The following is a 22,539-nucleotide window of genomic DNA, read 5'->3' on the forward strand; positions in this document are numbered from 1 at the left end:
GCAAAGATAACAAAGTAGTATGCTTCAGCCTTTCAAGCGTGTTTTCTTGCACTGAAGTGCGATATCAGTCCTTCAGGGGGAAATCCAGCATTTGGATTTTGTTTAAATTTTAGAATGCTTTAATTTAATAAAGAGGCAAGTCCTCTCTATCTTTGATCTAGTTTCCACTTAAATAACATTAACGCTCATAAAAAAAAAACAACATAAAAATCAATGGCTCTGTACACAGGTACAGTAGGGGTAAATGCCTGTGGCAAAACGACTAGACTCTGATTTACTAAACGAGAAGTATGTTGAGGAGACACACACAGATTAATAATTACTACGGAATTTTTTAAGGTCACTTTTCAACTCCATCCTTTTTTTTCTCCCCAGAGACTTCAATGGTTTTCTACCCTTATGTATTCTTCCTGGCATGTTTGACAAGTGTATTAGCAACGTGCTATAAGCTTTTGTAAAATTGCTTCAGCAATGGTATACATTTAAAGTCAGTAGTGGTTTATCTAAAAGCTTTGCCTGTGTTTCTTTTCTCACCATATTCTCTGTAACAATTAATTAGGTCATCTTTAAAAATAGATGCTGTAGGCTAAATTCAGCATACACTCAGACAGTGTTTCCTTTCCATTAATTTTCTGTGTTCACAAGTACTTTATCTTGCATCTTATTATCAAACAGTGACTAAAAGGCTTAACTTAGATAAGTCATCTTAGAAAAGAGAACCTTGTGGATCAGATGTGTTCATAAAAAAATGACTTGAGGAATACCTAGCACAGCCAAAAGCAAAGGCTTCATTTCCCGTCTCTGTGTCCTGCTATAGCCAAGCAGCTATATGCCCTGCTCCCCTCTGCTGTCTACCCTTCCCAAACTTGAATGCAGGAAAGTACGTGTCTGCATTATTTCCACACGACCTTTCTATTGTGAAGTGTGCTTTATGGCCTGTTGGGGGACCAAGATGACTGGTTTGGAGAGTTTGGTGTGCTGTCATCCTAGTTTTGGTTAGGGCCCTTCAGGGAGCCTGAGTCACAGATACAGAGACGGAAGGGGGACCACCAATTAGCTATGTATTGCCGCTACCTACAGCTAGAGGGTGCTAAAAAGATCAGAAGACTGTATTCAGCCATCCTTTGGGTATGGATGGGATGTCCCATCTTCGCCAAATGTCTGGACAACCACTGGATTCCTGAATCTTCCCTGGGTCCCACTGACAAGAGAGTGGATAGGTGCGGCGAGTGTCATATATCTGAACCGGAAAAGACAATCTGTGTCGAGCCTTCCAGAAACCTGTTCTGGGTGCCATCCCATGTCCTCTCCAGCCTGTCAGGCTCTTATCCCTGATCTGGCCTCAATGGCATACTCTCTTGAGACGGGGTAAGGGCATCTCTGCAAACAGCAGTTTTAGGGCTGTTCGACCTGACAAAGTCTCTGTTGATCTGTGCAAACTCTTTAGGTGCTATCTTTTTTCTATCTATTCAAATCGATGCCAGTTACTTTTATTTTCAGCCTCCAATCATCTATCATTGTGGTATTTGTTTGTTTGAATCAGATCTCAGGTCCAGAGAGTTAAGTTAATCATCCTCCTTAATTTATAACGCATCGTCATCATTGATGGGTGCAAAGCCCTCTTCTTGTTTTATTTTCTTTCTCTTTCATCTTCTCTAATCACTGCTCCAACTCCCTTCTCTCCTTTAGCATTCACTCTGGTGTCTGATCTATGTCTTAAATGTATGTATCTTAAATATGTGTGTTTTCTTGTTAAGTCTGCAGTGTTGTTTTGCAGTGAATGTGTTCTTAATGTCCATCAATGGTATCAGACTGTAAACCTTGGCCTGTTTTCTACTTTTATCACTCAGCTCGACCCACAGCCAATTCCCTAAATTTCAGTGTCAGCAACAGCACAGGTGTTCTTATTTCATGCTACATGCTTGTTGTGATTTGGCTGTGGTTCTGTTTAAAATTACAGTAGTTATTGGACCTCCCACTAAATCTGGTTATGTGATCCATTAGTAAAGGAGAACATATAGTACTGGCCAAAGACAGATCCTAGCCTGTGTGACACCTGGTGGGTTTAAGGAGGGGAGGCTGGTGGTGTGCCCTGGCTTAGAGAGTTCATAGCACTGAGGTCAGGACTTGAATGTCACATTTGCTCCCTCTTACTAAGAAACTGCCCAAGGGAACCTCTCTGTGCCTCTGCTCTGAGTCTTTTCTCTTCTTACATCTTCTCTATGTTGGTTGTCTAGTCCTAAGCTAAGGCTGTGGAGGGGACACGTGCAGGGACCCTTCAGGGGCAGGCTACTCAGCCTGCACCTGTTTTTAGCCTCTGCCAACAGCAACCAGACCCCAGCTCTCCCCTGAGTTACCCCAGGATGGCTGCAGGGTGGGCTGGTGCCGCCGTTCTTCTGGTAAAGGGCAAGTAAACTCTTACAGAATAAAAAGAACACAACTCGTACGCATACCCCCAGCCTATCTGTCCGTACGTGGCCCCTCCCTCCTGCACACGGGCTGACATTTTTCTTCCACATGTGGTTACTACCAGTCTTTTTCTCCTCAGAGTTTCTTCAGAGTCTTTATGTTCGGTCTTCAGACGCACGCACTTTTCTTTCCCTTTGTGGCTTCTCTAGGGTTGGGCCCAGGGAGGAATTCAGTAGCTCTTGCATGCTGGAAGTAAAACCTTTAAAGTTTACACATAGGTGTCATTATAGAGGAACAGTCATTTCACAGAATTCCTGAACTGTGTGGGCTAATACATGATTTTGTCGATGAGAGGTGAAGGATCTTAGTACATGGTTACTTCTTCTCAGAAATCTTTCTGATGACATGGCAACCCTATAGACATAGCTAATCCCTGCTAGAATTAACCACATCCTGTAACAGTGGGCACTGGTGGTTATTAAATGCCTGTTAGCCATCAAGAGTGCCTCAGTCGTCAGTTTTCACCACCCTCCTCTCCTGTGCTGAGCCCCATGTTACAAGCTCAGGGACCCCTTGACTTTCTTCCAGTTGCACAGGTCGTGCATTAAATTAAAATGAGCACAAGAAGGATTAATTCACTGTGTTTCTCTACCTCCTTAAGTAATCCTGACATGCGACTCCGGCCCATTTGTGTGCACGTTGGCTGAAAATTATGTTTATTGAGTGAATTTTGAGGACTCTGCATGACAAAATTTGTGAATAAAACTTCAGTGAACCAAACTTGCCATTTGGTTCTAGATAACTTCTTTCCGCTTTTTCCTTTTCCTCCCTCCATGGGCCAGCATTAGCACACCACACATCTACTCCAGTGCACTCAGTGGCAGTTTTTCCCTCCCCAAGGACAGATGGCTTAGAAAGACATTCAGCTCATGGCCGGGGTATACTCTTCTTTGACCTCCCTCATGTCCTTGTTCAATGAACTATTTTAGAAGAGATTTTATTTTCAATGATTGATGACAGTTATGTAAGATGAATCACAGAAAGAAGAGCTGTGATTTTGGAGTATAAAAGCACCAGAAATGCCATGCTGGGTTAGATCCAACCAAACTGGATGTATCCTGCTCGGTGCTAGGGCTGTGGCAAGGATGCAGGTGGCACTTTTGTGGTAAGTGAGGGGTGGGTGCACCTTGCCGACAAGGTAAATAGCTCTAATTTCTACTCAATAGCATGCTGGAACCATCATCCTAGATTATAGCTAAGTCCTTCTTGGAATCTACTTATATTTTCAAGTCTGTACCAATTAAAGAGTTTCATGTTTACCTCCTGCTGTGTAAAGTAGCATTCCCTTTTATTTGTTCTTCAGCCTTCAAGGGGTGCCTCTAATTCTAATACTCCTGAATTGAATTTGGAGAACGAGCAAAGTCTTATTTCTGTAACCCCTCGTGTCTTTTGTAGTATGTTAGGCATCTTTTTATCAATACCAACCTTCACATTTCTAGACTGTTTGAGTTAACAAAAGCTGATAGAACAAAGTAATCAGTATTCATTTTCTTCATCTTTATTATATATACGTATAAATATTCTTTTCTAGATTTTTTTCCATTATACGTCATTACAAAATATTGAATGTAGTTCCCTGTGCTATACAGTAGGTACTTGTTGTTTGTCTATTTTATATATAGTGGTGTGTATCTGTTAATTCCAAATTCCCAATTTATCTCTTTCCCCCTTTCCCCTCTGGTAACCATAAGTTTGTTTTCTATGTCTGTGAGTCTATTTCTGTTTCATAAACGAGTTCATTTGTATCATTTTTAAAGATTCTACATATAAGCAATATCATATGATATTTGTCTTTCTCTGTCTGGCTTACTTCACTTAGTGTGATAATCTCTAGGTCCATCCATGTTGCTGCAAATGGCATTATTTCATTTTTTATGGCTGGGTAATATTCCATTATGTGTGTGTGTGTGTGTGTATTATATATATATACACACCACATCTTCCTTATCCATGCATCTCTCAATGGACTTTTAGGTTGCTGCTTCCATGTCTTGGCTATTAGTAGTGCCGCTAGTATTCATTTTAAAATCTATCTTTCAGAAGTTTTATTCAAAACCCAATAGTGTATATATAATAAGAGGTTCTGGAATCAGTTTAAAAAGAAAAAAAGATTTAGTCCATAGGTTGGAAAAAGGAGATAGCTAAGAAATAGCCATTTGTCTGCAAGGTAGGTGAATGGCAAGACTAAATTTAACACTCACTCACTGATTATCTTACTATGTGCAAGTCACTTTTCAAGTCACTGGGAGCAAAGGTTAAGTAAAGTGTGGTTTCTTCCAGGCCCACAGGTGTGGACAAGGACTGAGTAGGGGTGGCCTTCAGTACTCTGGGAAAGACAGCTTTGCGGAGGAGGTGGCACCTGAGAAGGGAGAGGAGTTTATAATGGATGGGATGGGGAGAGAGACAAAGACCTTTCACTGAGAGGGGACGTCCCGTACAAGGCTTGGATCTTAAAACAACATGGAAATACTTTGGAAGAAACCAGGAAATAATTCAGAAAAGCTGAAACATAATGTGCCAGGATGGAAGCAGCAAGAAGCAGTTGGAAGGGCTGCAGGTGTGGGCAGGAGCTGGATCCTGAGAAAGACAGCTAGGTTTGCACTATTATTTTTCTGAGTTCCAGGGAAGAGTGCTCTTTGCAAACCTAGAAAGCTGTACTATCAGAATGATGGGTTTCCTTCAAAGCTTTTCTCCAGATTCCAGCCTGCAAAGCATCATTTTCCTAGAGAATCAGGGTCGTGTGGTGCCTCTGCTGATTCCCTTGACCCTGTTTCTGGAACCCCGCTGCCCTCAAGGTGGCATTTGGTAGAGGTGACTGGGCAGCCATCTAACCTTCACACCCATGCTCACCAGGTCCCCTGCACTTGGACCTCTCCTCCCTTGGCCTCCCTTGGACCACTGACTAACCTTGAATACAAAGTCTAGGCCTCGGGTTTTCCTTCGTGTATACATTGGATTTCGCTAACAAGCCAATTGTATTTTGCAAAGGTTAAAAAAGTCTAGCATTTAGTCTGTTTATAGTCAGACAATTCAGGTATCTGTCATATCTAATTAAAATTAAATTACAGTTACGAATAACTGCTTTGTGCCAGGAGCTGTCCTAGGTGCTGGTGACACAAAATGAATTATAGCCTCAGGAGTCCAGTCTAGGAGGAGAAATGGACAGAAGTGACTTGAGATGTCTGAGGCTGCTCTTACTTCATACTCAGTACCTTCAAATAGAGTGACAGTCCTCGGCTTCCCGGTGAATGTGCCCTAACACCTCCACCGTGTCTATTTCCAATCACACTCTCTCCGCCTCTCATCTTTCAACAAATGACTTTCTACTACTTCACAGAGAAAACAGATGATATCCACCTACAACCATCTCAAAGTCCCCCAGATCTTTTAACCGCCCTATAGCCAAACCCACCTTTGCTCTTTCCTTCCTCTTTTGGTGGCAAAGTTGTCTTTCCCATGAAAGTTCTACTCATGGTCTGGATTTGACTTTCTACCACATTCTCATAGTTCCTCGGTTATCAATTTTTTAAAAACGAATTTCTCTCTCCTTTACTGTTTGTCTGGTTGCCGGGGACACCGGGATTGGAATTGCACTAGCTTGGCATGGTGCTTGGATTAACCGTGATTCCTTGTCGGCAGAAGTGCTTCTGTGGCCGTGAAATATGCCTTTCCCATGGACTATAAATAAAATGAGTCCCACACTTGGGACTTTCAATATCCCAAGCAATCCAAATGCTAAAGATACAGTATTTCACAGTAGGTTGTGCGACCTTTTATGTAATATATGCTTTAAGTAAGTGGGTTATGGTCTTGTGATTTAATGTGACCTAATATTCACATTGAGAAAACGGAAGGTGTTAAACTCCTTAAGAAACCCAAGAGCTTTAGGAGATTTTTGTAATTCATGCTAATAAGATTGACTGATTTGTTATTCTGCAAATGCAATGCCTATAATTTAACTTTGACTGACAAATGGTTCCAAATTGTTAAGAACATCAGTATCATACAGGATTTGAACTCTAGTTCTATTGAACATGTCTGAAAAATAATTTTATTCATGATTTTCCTCTTTGGAAAATTTCTTCAGGGATCTTTTAATTGTTTTCTCCAAGTGTCATTAGCTGTGCTTCCAATTTAAAGAAATAATTTCTGTTTCATAATACCTATGTTCATTTATAAAAAAGACTCAAAAACAAACTTGCAAAGGAAAGTTCCACCTAAGGACACTCTAGACCACTTTCCCCTGGAATTTATTACTCTGGAGTTTGAATACAGAGATAAACTGAAGTCAGGTTAGACAGTATGTAGACCCCAGTGGAATTTTCAATCTAGCTCAAGTGTCTTTGAAAACAGAATGAAGTTGTTAATCAGGTTGGTGGACTCTTTCCTTTGTTTTAGGTATTCAGTGATGACCATTTCTTTTTTTTTTTTTTTTTTTTGCGGTATGCGGGCCTCTCACTGTTGTGGTCTCTCCGGTTGTGGGGAGCACAGGCTCCGGACGCGCAGGCTCAGTGGGATCTTCCTGGACCGGGGCACGAACCCGTGTCCCCTGCATCGGCAGGCAGACTCTCAACCACTGCGCCACCAGGGAAGCCCAGTGATGACCATTTCTTGATTTTAGGGTAACCTGTATCCAGTGTTGTTTTCTTACTTTGCTGCCCTCGCCCTCTTTCTTTTGCTTACCACCCTCATCATCACCATCACCATCACTACCACTATCATCATCATCTTTGTCATAATTTGAATTTCGACACTGTGCCAAGTGCTTTACCTCCATTGCTTCTTACCCTCAGACCAGCCGGGCAAGGTGGGTATTATGCTTATTTAACAAGTGATGAAAACAAGATTCAAAGAGATTGATGAACTTGTTCAGGTTTACGCAGTAAGTGGTAAAAGCCACACGAGAACTTGGGCCTGAAAGATTTAAAATATCTACTTTGTTCCCCTCCCATTGCGTCCATGTGTCCTACCAGTCTTCCTTGTTCTTGTAGTTTCTACACTATGTTTATTCACTTTTTCCCTAAGGTGATGAGAGGTGGAGGAAAGCTAGCAGTTTCCCTATTTTCAAGATTAAAAATAAACATGAAAATTCAGTAATTAGCAAGTGAGAAATAGTAAGAGTAATTTAAAAGTGGCCTAGGAAATCTGATAGCAAAACTTTTTTGATCTGCAGAATTAAAAGGCTTTGGAATGCAAACAAGAAACCGATAAACATTCATAATATAAAATACAACTTACATGTAATACTGCCAAGAGAAGAAAAGGGTAGTGTCTAGCTTTCTAAAGACCCCTCAAGGTCTATATTAGCCTGTCTTCAGGTTTGTCAACATAAACTAAATGGAAGCAGCTTTCCCCTCTATGTGTTTCCTATACCTCCTATCGCACTTTTTATGTCTCTACGTGTATCTTTTTTTTTTTTTTTTTTTTGGCCGTAAACGGGCCTCTCACTGTTGTGGCCTCTCCCGTTGCGGAGCACAGGCTCCGGACGCGCAGGCTCAGCGGCCATGGCTCACGGGCCCAGTCGCTCCGCGGCATGTGGGATCTTCCCAGACCAGGGCACGAACCCATGTCCCCTGCATCAGCAGGCGGACTCGCAACCACTGCGCCACCAGGGAAGCCCTCTACGTGTATCTTTAAAAGCCCAATAGAGAGCTCTAAACTCAGAGAGTCAAAGAACATGGGGTGGCAGTGGGGATGAAGGGCAGAAGTTGCAATGTGACTGAACACCTTTCAGAAAATCACCTGATGTATTTAGAAAATGTTGTTGATGACTTGTTAGTGTGATGTGGCTTTTCACCATCACCCATAATTGGGTTTTGGGGTGTTTTCTCTTTTATGACACAAGCAGATTCTTAGCAGGGTGCTGTGAGTGGGGAATTTTTCTGCAGGTGGTTGGTCTGGTCTGTCTACTAAGGGTGACCATAGCCTTTGGGTGACTGCGTTTATTATAGAAGTGTGTACAATGTTATTTCCTCTAGAGAGGCCAAGGCTGGAGAAGGGTCAGGGAGAGCACAGACTCTGAGGACTAAAGTCGACCCCCCTGGGCCAGGCTGGGAGACCTTCAATCTATAGGGTTTCCAGTGCTGCCCTAATGGGACCTGACCTCCCACGAAGTCCTCTGTACCACAGGGCCAGGTGGCCAACCTCTTAGCCTTGCCGGCATATGCTCTTCTCCAAGGAAGGAAAAGTGTTTCGTTTTTGCTAAAACCTGATGCTCATTGTAATATATAGCAGGTACCAACTGGGAAGGGAAAACACCACCTTGTTAAGACAGCATTTCATGATGCCAGCCTCCTACGCTCACTGTGATGGCCATCTTGTTTTTGAGGTAGGGTCTCCCTCCTTCAGACATGAGTGGGTAGTGATATCCAAAGGGCTTCTTGAATTCTGGATTTAGGAAGCCAACCAAAGGGTTAATTGAGAATGACTGAGTCCACACTATGTAATGAAGACCATACACTCTTTACTCACCTTGAGTAGAAGGAGGTGGAGAACAGAGGCTGAAGTAGGGCTTGGGAGCCAGATTGGTTTTGAGTCCTGTGAGGTCACTTTCAGTTATGTTTCTTGGGTTAATTTCACAGTCTTTCTGGTTTTTAGTTATGCAATCTGTGGAATGGGATAATAACATTCATTATCTATTATAGTTGTGGTTGAATGAGGTAATGTAGGTGGAGTGGTTCGTCTAACTCCTGGCACATCAATACTAGGCACAAATGAGCCAGTGGGGCTGTGATGTAAGTTTCCTGTTTTTCCCCATTGAGACTCGGGACAGTCTGCACCTTTGCCTTCTTTTCTGGTCTGGTTCTGATGACCCTGAGCCTCTGCTGGGTGCTCCTGTGTATCCATGTGCAGCTGTTCTAATGTCTGAGGACGCACCCTGGCTTCAGGAGCCTGCCTGACTCTGTGAGCCCTGCTATTGCAATGCCTTCAGTGTTAAGTACCAGTTCTTCATCAATTGGTTTCTAGGAAGCGATTTGTTCTTTCTAATCTGAGTCCTGTATTCTAGGCCTGTCTTCTTTCCTGTTTCACTGAGGCAATGTGAAGAGGATTTCAAACTCCTTTGGTAGAAAAGTTGCTTCCTAATGGATAGGTTTGATTGGGCAAAATTAGAGATGCTTGAATGGACAGTGATGTTACAGCCATTCAAGAAATATTCCTTGTAGATTATTTCATGCTGGGTATGGGGGAAGTCAGTGCTTCTCAAAGTTTGTTGTGCGTACAAATCACTCCGAGGAATCTTGTTAAAATGCAGATTCCGATGTGGTGGGTTTGGGGTGGAGCCTGAGACTGCATCTCCAATGAATTTCCAGGTGATGCTGGTTCACGGACCATACTTTGAGTATCAAGTGGAAGGGCTACATTCATGTGTTGAACACTTGAGTTCAAAGATGGGTAAGAGTAGATACATTATATCTTAGAACAACAGAGCTTTCTATGCTCCTCTGCACCAGTTTTCATTCACTTACTTTTTAAAGCTACATTTGGAGCACCAATAATATACAAAGCTCTGACATTCTTTCTCTGAGTAAATAACATAAAAATATATGGTAAAGACCTGACATGTAAGTGTGTAAGGGTTCAGATAAACGGAGAAAACAGTAAAATTGGATTCCATGAGTTAATTCGGAGAGGCTCCTACAAAGAGGTGTTTTGAGCCCAGTTTGAAAGATACGGCAATTGAAGACTGGAGGATATTGGAAATATGCTGTCAGTGTACTTGGAAGGGGCGGAGGGTGGGCTTAACCCCTAGGTTAAGAAAAGTGGGGAGGGGGACTTGTTTAAAGCTGAAAGCAAGAGAGAATTGCAGCTCATTTGTAGTTAACAGAAAAGTCGCCAGCCAAGCTTGCATAGGGCCATAGGAGAGAGCTTAACAGTAAGTATTAGGAAACAAGATCTCTTTAAAATACACCCTCTGTTAGTGGGGCCTGTCAGAGGACCTTCATCCACAGCAGTAGGAAGGCAGTATCCTTACTCTCTGCACGTCTGCCAGGACACTTGAACTTCCAGCTTTGCCTGGTAGGGAGGGGAGGACCTTCAGACCTCTTGGGAAGCATCGATTAGCTCTCTCTGAGGTTTTCTGTGGGCTGCCCAACTTTCATTCACTGGTCCATCCATTCATACATTCAATGTTGTTGAATTGAGTGCTCAGTATACTTGAACCTCACGTCAAGGTTGTGCTAAAAGCAACAATAACAACTGCATACTAAGAAAGATTGCCTCTAACATAGAGACAGATGCCTGCCGAAGGCCTTACATTCCAGGTAAACAATGGTGTTAGGTGATTAGTTTCTGTTTGCCTTTCATTTCCACAAGCAAACTCATTTTTAAGCTGGAGACCCTTTCTTTGAGTTGAAGAGTAGCCAGGGTCTTCTTTAAGGCTATGGAAGTTTCTCTCAAGAGATGTGGAGATTGCGGAGGTTGGGTGGGGTAGAGAGTTACTGTACAAAGAGTGACTCCAAAATTATTACGGGATTGTTGAGTAACTGGAGGTGAAGAGGGGATATTTTTGAAAAGAGGGGATTACTAACCCTAGATATCTCCTGTTGGAACTGCTACTTCTCTTTGGTGAAATATCTGGGTAATTGAATTAAAATATTCAGTTCTAATCTTATTGATGAAAAAATACAGATTTCAAGGAGACCATTTATCCTAATCATCATATCCCTTCAGCATTCACAGCTAGGAAGAAACACTTGAACTTCCCAAAGCTGGAAGTTCTTGGGAAAAACTCCCCTCTCTTGACCTCTCAGCCTGTGGACGTCTCTGTCCCCCTGTCCTTCTCTGTCCCCCTGTCCTTCTCTACCCTGAGCCATGAGAACCCCACTTCTTTGTCTGAGGCTCACTTTGCACTGGAGAGCAGCTGCCTCTTCCAGCCATATCTCTGGGAATTGTGTTGTCTTCCAGGAATTCCCCTGCAGGAAACCATGCAGAGTCTGTGATAGACCCCAAGTGTCTCCTTCAGTGACAGAGTGACCCCAAGCTGCAGCTCGCTGTCCTCTGAGACCTATTTATTACAATTAAAAAACAACTAAAGCAGAGCAGATTAAACAATAGATCAATAACTTTTAAACTCCAGATATGACTTAGTAAATAAACTTAGTAAATAAACTAAGTTCCTGGACATGCTTTCTTGATGCTGGCTAAGGACCCATCCTTCCACCTTCCCAGGGCCCCAGAGAGGCCCAGAGCATCATCTAGCATCAGATTTCTTCTCATTTTTGCCATAGCTCACCCTATATCAGAGACCAAGAAAATGTTTCTCAAGGTGAGTTTATCTTACAGATACTGCTCTTTTAAAAGTAGGGTTACCAGGGATTTCCCTGGTGGTCTAGTGGTTAGGATTCTGGGCTTTCACGGCCACGGCCCAGGTTCAATCCCTGGTTGGGGAACTGAGATCCCATAAGCCATGTGACATGGCCAAAAAAAAAAAGAAGGAAAGAAAAGAAAATTAACAAGGCACGTGTGGAATCTAAAATATGACACAAATGAAATTACGAAACAGAAACATACTCACAGACATAGAGAACAGAGTTGTGACTGCTAAGGGGGAGGGTGGGGGTGCGGTGGGATGGATTGGCAGTTTGCGATTAGCCAATGCAAACCATTATATATATGTATAACTGAATCACTTTGCTATACAGCAGAAGCTAACACAAATTGTAAATCATCTATACTTCAATAAAATAAATTTTTAAAAAAGGAGGGCTGCCAGATAAAATACAGAACCCCCAGTTAAATTTGACTTTCTGATAAATAATGGACCATCTTTTAGTATAAGTATGTTCCAATATGGGACAAAAGAGCAAAACCAAAAATTAATTAATGAATGAATGCCAGTCTGGCGACCTTGCTAGCAGGGCTTATTCTGTTTTCTTGACAGTTCACTATCTAATATCTTAGGTATCATTTGCTATGCTGTCGTTCCACTCTGCTACAAAGTGCTGAGTGGCCCACATTTATTTTCGAAACCAAAATGAATTAAATCTCATTTTGCTTTGAGAAATTAATAATGCCACTTGGGACAATTAGCAACCCCTTCTGTGTTGCAAAACCAGGGACAGGTCTCAGGAATCTATGGCCATATGAAAACTGGATTTCATGGCTTTGGGTTGCCAAGCTTGGCAGAACAGCTTATCTGGATTTGATGACCAAGCATGAATCTGTAACTGTAGTATTCAACCCTGAGGTACTTTAGTGCTATGTTTTTGCACAAGACATAAACAAGTGCCTTGAAAGACATAATTATATAGAGCTACACTGTTGGTTGCATACCAAGTGAAGAGAACAGGGTTGATAACACTGAGAAACTTTACTTGGAAATTTATTTACGGCTACGACATTGTGACCATATAAGTACATAAGAGGGAAACGTTTTTGATCATGGGTAGTTTGAGGTCACTGTTTTTGCAAGGAGACATATTTAAATTAGATTTAACAATAATTTCCATCAGGCTATTTACAGTTGAGAAAATTAATTAAAATGTCATCTGTTTAATTATTGTTTGTTATCCTTAATTAAAATGTTAACTGAGTACATTTGTATGTGCAGCATATTTAATACGTTGACTTTTTGACGAAGGCAATGACAATGTTATCTACCTTCTACAATCAGATGTTTAGTTGTTCACTTAAATATTTTGGAAGAGAAGAGATGAATATATTTAAGCAACATGGCAGCATAGATTGAAAGATCATTTTTCTGCCAGGGCTATAGACAGCAGATCTGTAGGAAATCAGCACTTGAATCAGCAGGAAGGAAATCTACCAGAAGTATGCATTTTGGTCTTGTATTTGCATGTGAGAAAAAGGGACAAAAATTAATCAGCTGTAAAATATCCATGCAGAATGACATTTGTAAGTAAAGAAATTGATTATGAGGAGATGCACTTTAAATGTGTTTTTGCCTCACTAAGAGAACAGGCTAAGGGATAGTGAGGACCTTTATATTCTTTTATATTGATGTACACTTGACCTTTTCATTTGACCAACATTTGAGACAGTTGTTAAAAACAACATATAGACCTTTGCTGCAAAATTGGTTTGAATCTTCTTTTGACAATGGTTATGATTTCTCTTTTCATACAAACTTATGGTACTGACCTTTGTTCAGTAAAGAAACATGCTGGTTGTGTTTTGCAAAGCGAAGAGATCTCATATATCAGCATTAAAACAAAATGGTTCCTTTTCAAATAAGTTATGAAGTGTAATGCTTTCCAAAAACAGCATAAATTAGGCAATAGTATCTACTGTGCACCTTTCAGCAACTCAAGCAACTGGGGAATGAAGGGACAGATGATGGAACAGACATAATTCTCTGTCTTGACAGAGTTTCAAGTTTAATGATTGATTTCTTTTCCCCACCACCCAGAACTTGCTCTTTTTTTTTTCACAATTATAATCAAAGACTTTAATATTCCACTCTCAGTAATTGATAGTAGTAGGCAGAAAGTCAACAAGGATACAGAACTGAACTCCACCACCAACCAGCTGGATCTAATTGACGTTTATATAATACTTCACTCAAAAACAATATACACGTCACTCAAAAACAAAATACACATTCTTTCTTTTTGTTTTTATTCCTGTTGGGATTTTTTTTAACATCTTTATTGGAGTACAATTGCTTTACAATGGTGTGTTAGTTTCTGCTTTATAACAAAGTGAATCAGTTAGTTTTTTCTTGATAAACTCCAAGACGTTAATGCTTAGTAGAATGAGATGAGCTAGTGCTTCTTAGGAAGTAATAATCGTAAGGATAACAAATACATAGCGTTTATTCAGTGTCCACACTGTTCTAAGTGCATTGCTTATGGTATCTCATTTAACCCTCAAAATAACCTCCTAGGTAAATACTATTATTATTTTCATTTTACAGATGAGGGAACTGAGGCACGGTTTTCCCAAGGCTATACAGCTGTATATAAGCTTCATATAAATTGTGGGGCTGGTAGTTGAGACCACACATTCTGGACCCAGAGTCTGTCCTCTTATCCTCCCACTATCCTTATGGCGATTAAAAGGGGTTAGTGCGAGAAATGTCACAATATTTTGAGCAATCACATATTTAAACCTACTGCACTGAAGGAAGGAAAAAGTACTTGTGCTGACACTTCAGTTCTAAACCTAATGGTTTGTTTATTTATAGACTTTATTAATGATCATGAAAATAGTAAAGAATGATTAAGAGCAAGTCAGGGGAAGCAGAGGCTTGTAGAGTAAGTTTTCTGAGCAGAGTTTATATTTTTTTCATACATAATAAACCTTCTGCCCTTAATGGATATACAGTCAGTCATTTTGTGGAGCTATATGGCATTTGTTAAAATTTGAGCTCTGCCACTTCCTAGCTGAATGATCCTGGACAAATTACTTAACTTCTAGAAGCTTTAACATCTTCTCTTACAGAAGGCAGATAATAATTCTGCCCTCACCGGATCATTGTGAAGATGAAAGACGAGGCACATAGCACAACGTTGGGCTCATCCTGGAGAACCACTAAGTGTGAGCTACAGCGGCTTCAGATTAAATAAGCAAATCATTATGTTGAGAAGTATCAGATTGGACCCTAGTTAATACCTATTAGGATGTTTCTGAAGAAATTTAGGGAGAATATATGTAGATATGTTGTTTAATGGGTTAAAGAGAATCTGCTATCACAATTTCGATGCTTTGCCTGTTACTAGTAGTTAATATTTAATAAAAATATAAACAGAACTTCTCCACCTGTTACACTTCTAGGGGATATCCACTGAGAACTGGTTCATTTAGCTGTTTTCATTCCCTTTCAAGAGGCTTATCTTATCAGAACTGTGGGAAAGAAACAAAATTAAAGGGGAAGATGCAAAACAGAGCAAACAGAGAATGGCTTCAAGAAGACAGGCTTGACCTTGAAGGCGGGTTTGCAAGCGGGGAGGGGGGATGATTTGGGCTATTCCTCCCACTTCATTCCTGTCTGGGGCTTCCCAGAGTGGCTGGGCAATTACTGGGTGGGTCTGTCTTGATGGAGTGGTAGGGAGGATGCTTGGGTACCTCTGTATTATAAATAGTGTCTTTCAAACTTAAAAAAAGTCTATGACTTACACTAAGAAATCCATCTTACATCTCTATCTAAAATGTTATGTATAAGAATCACAAGAATTTTTATCTGTTTTAGTCATTGGTGTATCTGTCTAGAAAAGCACGTGGTGCATTGTAGGTGCTCAGTAAATAGCTGTTGAACTTCTGTCTCTATCTATCTATCTGTCTATCTACCTATCTATCATCTATCTATGAAAAAAGTTTCATGAAACATTTTTACCGTTACTATTTGCTTGTAATGCATTCTGAAATTTTCTATTCCATTCCTAAAAAGAAAAAAATTGCAGTCAAGACCTATTAGTTAATTTCAGTGCATTCACTGGGGAGAGAGCCTTAATAGGTCATTCTTTCCAGTGCTTTGGGTTATGATCTGCAATTTGAAAAACACTGCTTGTCACTGGGAGCAATTGGCTTTATGTGTAAATAGGCTTGTGTCACTGAGACTTATCTTTCTTGCTGTCATAGTGCCTTCATTTAGCTTGTGTGTTTCCCTAGTCCCTGCACTAGCTTGCCGCGGGCTGGTAGAATAAGCCGAGTAGTATTGAGGATTCTGGCCCAGCTACTGGGAAGTTCTGAAAGTATTTGCTGCACTCTAATGGGTCTTGTCTTTGTGAAGCTCATAAAAACATAATTTTTAACTGTGGGTAGTGCTATTGCCTAGCCAGGGTCAACATCTGACTTGAATGGTTTGGACGCCTCTCTCCATAAAGGCAGAAGATTGGAAGGAGTGACCCATTGTTTCCCTTCATAATGAGCAGACTTTTAGTCCCTGAAGATATTTAAGTGAAAATTAATTAGTGGGAGGATTTCGACACTTTTAAAGTCTTTTTATTTTTGTTTCTCATTTCTTTCTGAGTTATTTGTGCTTACGTTTTATACTTCCTGTAGTTATGAAGAAGGTGGGAGATGAGGTAAAGAAATTGAGGCAATTAAGCATTTTGATTGGAGTGAGAATTGCAAAAGGCTTTCCTTTCCTGAGAAAATATGCGGGAGTAAAAAGGATTATGGGGCTTCCCTGGTGGCGCAGTGGTTGAGAGTCCGCCTGCCGATGCAGGGGACACGGATTCGTGCCCCGGTCTGGGAGGATCCCACATGCCGCGGAGCGGCTGGGCCCATGAGCCATGGCCACTGAGCCTGCGCGTCCGGAGCCTGTGCTCCGCAACGAGAGAGGCCACAACAGTGAGAGGCCCGCGTACCCCACCCCCACAAAAAAAAAAAAAAAAAGGATTATGTACCCAAATGTAACGTTCATTGTGAGGGAGCACTGGAGATCCTGTTTCTGTTCGTTATCTAAGCTCCACCCCTTTCTGGATGATGTAACTGGAAAAGCAAATATTCTGGCTTAAGGTTTAAGTAAAATTGAGTGAACTACCTAGAAGAGCTAATCAGATATTAATTCCAGTATCCAGTCTTGGTCTGAGTGCCATAGCCTAGCTAGGGTAACAACCATCTCATGAGCAAAGACTTGGATCTGGACACCCCCCGCAATTGTGTGGGTGGGATGGGCACTGGGGAGGGGCCAACAGGGTTACAGAACGAGACTGACAGACTGAGGATTGTGTCCAGAGAGCTGATGAAATCGTGGATGGTAGCAGCCTAGTACAGTCATTGGCATCTTGTAGGTGTAACAAGGTCAAATGAGCATGTGTTGATTGTCGTAGAAGCTCAGTGATGGCCAACATCAAAGCAGGTGATATTTGAAATTCCAAGGAGCAGACAAAATAATATTGGGCTAACGATTCCATGAGCATACAGATAGTCACAAATTCTGAGGCAGGACTGCAAGAATAATTTAGGGTCCTGGTTCTAGAGGATCGTGGCATCATGAGACCAATTATAAAAGTATAAGACACAACTTGAATTATCAACATTGAATGGTGAGTGGGGACTTTGTTTCCAGTTCAAGGCACATGCCTGGTTTTCAAAACTGGATCACCAGGATGTGGTTTAATGACAAATAGTGGGAGTACCAGGAAATTGATTATGAGAACATTAGGCTAGTATCCCTCCTTGCCAAATCAAGATCAGTCCTTGAACATGTACACACTACCAAACGTAAGGTAGACAGCTAGTGGGAAGCAGCCGCACAGCACAGGGAGATAGCTCGGTGCTTTGTGACCGCCTGGAGGGGTGGGATAGGGAGGGTGGGAGGGAGGGAGACGCAAGAGGGAAGAGATATGGGAACATATGTATATGTATAACTGATTCACTTTGTTATAAAGCAGAAACTAACGTACCATTGTAAAGCAATTATACTCCAATAAAGATGTAAAACAAAACAAAACAAAACAAACCCTCCTTGGTGCACTGTATATACTCAATAAATATATTATTATATAACTCAGAAAAAAAAAAAAAGATCAGTCCTTGAGAGACAAAGTTGGGTGGAATTCAGGGGTCTCAGGTTGTCAGAAAAGGAAGGTGGAGAGATGGAGACCAGGCAGCGTCTGGCACTTGAGCCAAGGGAATTTTAATACAGTAACAATGCCAGAATAAGAAAGGCAGGCCGCTTGGATGTCTGAATAATCATCAGAGAATCACAGAGACTGGCAGTCACAGGGTATATGAAATATCTTTTAAAACAGCTGCATTGTAGTACAGAAGTATTACTTTTGCCTTTTAGAGACAAATGGGACAAATTGAGCAAATAGAGCAGTGATTCTTAGCTAGGGGTGATTTGCTCTCCCAGAGATATTTTTTGGTTGTTACAACTTGGGGAAAGGGTTTGCTATTGGCATCTAGTGAGTAGAGGCCAGGGATGCTGCTAAACCTACCATGCACAGGACAGCCCTTCACAGCAAAGAATTATCTGGTCCAAAATGTCATTAGTGCAGACTGAGAAAACTGGAAATAGAGTAAGATTACTGCTATACTGTCTTGATTGAATATTGAATTTGTATGAGCAATGAAATGTATTTCGGTGTGTACGTAAATTAGTTCTACCTTTGTTGTTGGCAAACTGTGACTCTACCAGAGAGGAAGTATGTATAAAGGAAGTATACTAGGAGTATTTTGCCCTCAAGATTCAAGCAGAGTGGGGGCAGCCTAGAGAGCATCTGGACGTTTCTCTGTGGACCTGGGAGGGAACCTGCTCTAACAGCGCGAGTGGCCAGCTGTCCCAGTTGTGGGCTGGCGTCTATGGGATCTTGTGTAGTGTGTTTATAAAGGTCACTTGACTTTGCCAGCCACTTTAAGGTCTGCCCTCTTTCTTACTTCTGATGGAAAGAGCCTAAAGTTCAGGACTTGTGTCTTTTTTTCCACGAACTTCTGCCCAGTGCCTCAGTCTTGATCTACTCTGACACAGGCTTTCCATGAGCTACAGAGATTCAGTGTGTAGATGAGGCAAGATAATAGTGTTGAAGCACTTGCAGTGGGGAGCACTGAGGAGGGGTTGATAATTATCTCAAGACGGTCTGGTACATTTAAAACAAGCAATGGATTCCAAAGCTGAAACTTAAATTCATTGTTCTGCAGTGAGTAAATATTGCTTGAAGAATATATGCCAGGATTATTTCTCAACCAGTAAGTCTATTTAGACTTGATTATCAGGCAGTTTGCTCATACTATGTCCTTTCTGATATTCAAGATGGTACCATGTTGATGTGACTATTGTGAGTTACAGTGAATGGTAGAGTTTGCCTCAAGGCCTGATGTACTCAGGTTACACTTTGTAATCTTTCTCGTGGGGAAGGAGGAAAATGAGCCCCTAAATAGGTCTGTGAGACAGACTGGGCATCCAAACTGCAGTGTCCAGTCCATGGGAGAGGTTTCTAGATAACGCACCATCAAGTTATTTTCCCATTGTCCACCAAATCTGGGCTGATGGGCTGGAAGTCAGCACAGCAAAGTTGTTAAGAGTTTATGGAGCTTGAAGTCAGAGAAACCTAGATTGTGGGGTCCCAGCTCTGCCACTTAAGATCTCTAAGACCTTGGGCAGGTTGCTTAACATCTCTGTGCCTCAGTTTCCTTATCTGTGAAATGGGAAAAGTTGTTGTAAGGATTAAATAATACACGTGGCTCATTTGACAAAGTGCCTATGTCAGTAAGGACAAAATAAATGTTGTTTTTGTTATCAACATATATGTTGATATATGTAACAACATATATGTTGTTAACAACATATATGTTACTGCTACTTGCACTGAACCGTCCATATTCTCCATTCCGATTTTCTCATTGTTAGAGAGAGTGAGCTGAGAGTTGGGTTTCAGGTAGGTAGGGCTTTTGGACCCTCTGCAATGCTTTCCCCACTAAAGACAGATGTTTTGCCTTTTTTCCTTTGGGTTTCTCCTTCAAATTGCTTTGGTTGCATGTGGATGTGTGTGATACAAATAAAATTTAAGAATCTGTAGTGAGGTAGTTCAAATTCCAAGAGACAAAGACTTTATTCACCCAAACATTAGTTATTATGAAATGGAAATGTTGTGACTTCTATCAGAATTGTACTTAAGCATTAAGTCACTCAAATCCTGGCCCTGGGAACAGTCAGGTGATTGGGGATCTTCAGTATGTTTATAAGAACAAAAAGTCATGAAAAGTATCTGCCAGTCTGGGCCCCATCCCGAAAGGCTGGAGCAGAGGTTTCCAACCTTGGGCGCATGTCAGGACCACCTGGAGGGCTTGTGAAAACACAGGTTTCAGGCTCCCTGCAGGGAACATAAAGGTTCCGCAGGTTGCTTACTTATTTGATGCTCTACTAGATCCAGTGAGTAGGAAAAGCAGTGGACCCTCTGCCCCCACTGCTTCTGCATCGGGCGGTTCAACCAACCACAGTTCAATTCATTTGGTTGAATCCGCAGATGCAGAACCCAGGAATATGGAGGGCTGACTGTACTGTGCCATTTATATAAGGGACTTGAGCACCCACGGATTTTGGTATCCACAGAGGTCCTGGAACAAATTCCCCACGGATACTGAGGGATGACTCTGGGTATATGGGGCTCATTGTATTAAAAACAAACAAACAAATAAAAAACAAAGAGAAAAATGTATCAAAAGGAGAATGGATGTGAGGTTGGGGGTGTGGGGTGGAATTAGATTACATGGTTTATTTGTTTGGAAAAGGTAAATCGAAGACGAGCTTTGCAGTTGTGGACTGAGGGTATCACAAAGGTTCAAATTAAGGGTGGTGGTACCTCTTCTGTGCTACTTGTTTCTGGCACACTTTGTGGAGAGGAGACTGGAGGTGCTGCTTAGACTTCTGACTGAGATTGGCCACCAGTTGGAGCAAGAAAAAGAGGAAATATGAAAATAATCTGAGTTGTACCAAATAGGTTGCTGTAATCTTGTCAAGTTGTTAAAAATTAGGATCTCCTTTTTGAAAAAGAAATGAGCTTGAGCAATTAGTGCAAACTCTAATCTGTAACTTTCCTATGGGCTTACAATCTGGCAAAAATATTTTCATTTCTTTCCTTTTTAGCAAAGAACTGTAAACAGGGAATCTTTCCACTAGGCAGAAATCAGCTATTTAAGTTTTTACCCAGAAAGGTTGTTTCATTTTGAATCACAAAAAGAAACTCACCTGTGTTCAAGACGTACAATTCTATTAGTATCTTTTTTTTGAATATAAAACTATTTATTGACCACTGTTCACCACTATTTACCATAAAGTAGACAATATACAGTTGAATAACATTCTGATTACTACAAAGTTATGGTTTTTCCTGGCTTCTGCTGAACCAGTAACCCAAAATACAGAGAAGATTGAGCCTACGTGTAAGGAGTGGGTTGGGGTAAAGTTTGAAAAAACATGCAGGTCAAGTTTAGATTAGAAAAGTTTGTTCACTCATTTATTCCTGCAGATCCTAAATTGCCAGCGTCTCTAACCATCTGATTAGGTTTCCATTAACAAGTCTGAGACATTCCATGTATCACAGTCTTTCAGTAAATACAGCACAGGGATTTCAACTTCTTATAAAGGAATGGTTTGCCAAAAGGAAGCTTTAAATGTCCATTTAACTAAGTCTTGCTTGGCTAATTAAAACATACCAGAATTTTCCTCATTTTTTCATTTGGGTGTCATTTGTTGACAGTGATAACATTTTCCTTTCAGGGGTTTTGCATATAAAACTGCATTTATATGACGGTAGATATGGATGCAAATTCTGATAGGGCTGCTTTAAAAAATTATCCAATTTGGGGCTTCCCTGGTGGCGCAGTGGTTGAGAGTCCGCCTGCCGATGCAGGCAACATGGGTTCGTGCCCAGGTCTGGGAAGATCCCACATGCCGCAGAGCGGCTGGGCCCGTGAGCCATGGCCGCTGAGCCTGCGCGTCCGGAGCCTGTGCTCCACAACGGGAGAGGCCACAACAGTGAGAGGCCCACGTACCAAAAAAAAAAAAAAAAAAATCCAATTTAAATTACTTACATTAATTTGCCTAATTAATTACAAAATTATTTAATTTGAAAGGTTAAGACTTAAATTTTCAATTTAAGTTGAACGTGATTTCTTATATTGCTTAAAATGATAGAATCCCAGAAACATGGGTTTATCCATGGCTGTGAAAGGCTGTTTTTGTTTTGGTAAATGTATTTAAACAGTAACCAAAAATCCCCCAAACCATTTACATATGTATTTTATGTATACACATACAAAAAAACCCAGAAAGGTCCTTAGACATATATGAGTTAAATGCAAATTCTGAATTCTGATTGAGTAATGACTATGGAGATTTTCCCCAACATTTAGAAAAGCTGTTCTCTAATGCAGAGGAAATAATATACCGTGGTATCAAATGTTCTTTTCTGCTAAAGGAAGCAACTACAGAAAGCTTTTATTTGTTCAAAGTAACCAGTGGTACAGATGCAAAAAAAAAAACAAAGCCCCCCCCAAAGACCCCAAAACCCAACAACTTCCCCAATACTACTTCAAAACGAACGTATCAAATTTGATTTTCATTAGAATGTAGTTATTTCTTCACACTAATAAATCAAAAAACCAAGACCCAGATTTTATATATATATATATATATATATATATATATATATATATATATAT

General features: G+C 41.0%; 1 protein-coding gene across 3 annotated transcripts in view; it reads left to right on the forward strand.

Annotated features, from left to right (window-relative positions):
* Positions 1 to 22,539, forward strand: part of GRM8 (glutamate metabotropic receptor 8) — a 775,007-nt gene that overhangs the window by 77,157 nt on the left and 675,311 nt on the right. The gene's annotated exons all lie outside the window — the stretch shown is intronic.

The sequence above is a fragment of the Orcinus orca genome, chromosome 9, assembly GCF_937001465.1.
Source record: "Orcinus orca chromosome 9, mOrcOrc1.1, whole genome shotgun sequence".
NCBI lineage: Eukaryota > Metazoa > Chordata > Mammalia > Artiodactyla > Delphinidae > Orcinus > Orcinus orca.